We start from the raw sequence: 2683 nt of genomic DNA, 5'->3' as shown, positions 1-2683 counted from the left end.
TCGGGCCTGCAGCCTCAGTCCGCCTGGTGTCCGGAACTGCTGGCCGGCTCAATCCGGATTGTGGGTGGGGAGGGGTGGGGGTTCGCCTTAAAGTCCCAGACGACCAACCTGGGGTCCAAGGAGGAGGAATGGGGGGGATGCGTGGAGATTTGGAAGGGTCGGGCCTGCAGCCTCTAAAGTTGTGACTTGAAGAAGGCCTGTTCCCTTTCCTGAGTAGCATTCTTTAATGTATATGTTCCACATTTTTTCAATCCATTCATCTGTTCATGGACATTTGGGTTGGTTCCATATCTTAGCGATTGTGAATAATGCTGCAATAAACATGGATGTGCAAGTATTTTTCTGACAGAGCATTTTCTTATCCTTTGGGTAGGTAGATACCCAGGAGTGGAATTGCTGGATCATATGGTAGTTCTATTTGTACAGTTTTGAGGAACCTCCATATTATTCTCCACAGTGGCTGTACTAATTTACATTCCCACCAACAGTGTAGGAGAGTTTCCTTTTCACCACAGCCTTGCCAGCACTTATCATTATTTTTGTAATCTTAGCCATTCACTAGGGTTAGGTAGTATCTCATTGTAGTTTTGATTTGCATCTCTCTTATGATAAGAGATGTTGAGCATTTTTCATATGCTTTTTGGCCATTTGTATATTTTTCTTAAACAGTTGTTATTAGCCCACATTTTAATTGAGTTGATCATTTTTTTTTGGGGGGGGATAAGTTGCTTAAGTTCCCTATATGTCCTACTTATCAATCTCTTATCTGAGGCATAGTTTGCAAATTTATTCTCTCATTCTCTCATTCTGAGAGTCTTCAATTCACTCTATTATTCCTTTTGGTGTGCAGAAGCTTTTTAATCTGATGTAAACCCACTTGTCTATTTTAGGGATTATTGTCTGTGCTTTGGGGATCTTGTTCAAGAAGTCTTTGCCTACTTCAATACTCTAAGTTTCCCGTGTGTTTTCCACCAGTAGTTTCATAGTTTGAGGTGTTAGGTTTAGATCTTTGATCCATTTTGAGTTGATTTTTTGTTAATGGTGACAGATAGGGGGCTCAGATTCATCTTTCTGCAGGTGGTTACCCAGTTTTTCCAGCACCATTTGCTCAAGAAGTTTTCTTCTCCCCTTATGTATATAATCATGTCATCTGCAAATAAAATAATTTTACTGCTTTCCCTGTTTGAATGCCTTTTATTTTATTCTCCTTTCTGATTGCATTGGCCAGGACTTCCGGTACTATAGTGAAAAGGAATGGAGAAAGTGGGCATCCTCATCTGTTTCCACCTTTCAGTGTTAGCTATGAGTTTTTCACATATGGCTTTTATTGTGTTGAGAAATGTCCCTTCTATGTTGATTTTGCTGAGAGTCTTAATCATAAAAGGATGTTGTATTTTTTTCAAATGCCTTTTCTGCATCAATTCATCCGATCAAATGATTTTTACCTTTCTTTCTGTTAATATGGTGTGTTATGTCTATGGTTTTGTGTATGTTGAACCACCCTGCATCCTTGGAATAAAGCCTACCTGGTCATGGTATATAGTCATTTTTATGTATCATTGGATGCTATTTACTATATCTTTTTGAGAAGTTTTGCATCTGTATTCATCAGCAATATTGGTCTGTAGTTTCCCTTTTTTGTCATGTCCTTGTCTGTTTTGGGGATGAAGGTGATGGAGGCTTCATAAGATGGATTTGGGAGGGTTCCTTCTTTTGGATCTTTAAAACTATGGACCACTTCATGAATTTACATGTCATCCTTGTGTGGGGTCATGATAATCCTCTCTGTATCATTCCAGTTTTAGTATATGTGCCGCCAAAGCGAGTGCTGCGGGTCTTAACCTGTTTAAGTGAGCCGTTTGTTTTCCTCTTGAGACCCTACATAAGATACCCAGCAGAGTTCTGGAGAAGCGAAGTCCTCCTAAAACCAGGCTGGGCACAGCCTCAGATCCCTGACTTATTACTTTAACCTGCCATGATTTTGTAGCAGAATATAAGAGAAAATATGATTATAATGGAGATGAAGTATGCACGTTCCCAATTTTTTTAGTGTTGTTAGAATTTTGTTTATAATTCATGTAGTAATATGCATTTATGTGCATGAGAGTGGTCATATTGAAGACAGTACATACTTTATGCAAATATTAAATTTCATTCCTGGTTTTTAAAACCTTCCCTGACTGTATGAAGATCAGCTATATAAAAGGACTAGCAGAGCATGGAGCTAATTCCATAAAATTAATCTAATCTGTGCTCCATGTCAGACATTCTGAATGATTTAACTACTCTTTATCTCTACATATCATTTTAATGGAAATAACTTTATCTGATCCTTGACTAAATGAAGTAATAGTTTAAAAGTTTGCATTTTCTTTTTCTCCTAAAGCATAGATAATTATTATCGTTGGTTTAAATACATAAGTTCTACTAATAATTTTTTTAAAAATGTCTATATATAAAAATTTTTTTAGAGAGTGATTTTTGCTATAGGGCATGCGCACACAACACAGACACAGAGAGAGACAGAGAACTCACCCCTGAGGAGAGATGGCCGTGCTGCCTTTCTTTCTCCTCCACTATCCTCTCGGGATTTGGGGCATTCAAGCACATGCTGCTGGAGAGAATTTAAAACCACTGGATCTAGGACTTGAACTATGGTCAGCCATGTAGGAGTGCAGCACCT

General features: G+C 38.5%; 1 non-coding gene across 1 annotated transcript; it reads right to left on the bottom strand.

The window, feature by feature from the left end:
• Nucleotides 1-1723: 1723 nt before the first annotated feature.
• Nucleotides 1724-1829, bottom strand: LOC114007641 (U6 spliceosomal RNA). The gene has a single exon (XR_003549235.1). It is a non-coding gene; the product is annotated as a U6 spliceosomal RNA (small nuclear RNA).
• Nucleotides 1830-2683: the final 854 nt, after the last annotated feature.

The sequence above is a fragment of the Tupaia chinensis genome, unplaced genomic scaffold, assembly GCF_000334495.1.
Source record: "Tupaia chinensis unplaced genomic scaffold, TupChi_1.0 Scaffold000212_1, whole genome shotgun sequence".
In the NCBI taxonomy this organism is placed as follows: domain Eukaryota; kingdom Metazoa; phylum Chordata; class Mammalia; order Scandentia; family Tupaiidae; genus Tupaia; species Tupaia belangeri.
This window is presented reverse-complemented; position numbering and strand designations above follow the sequence as displayed.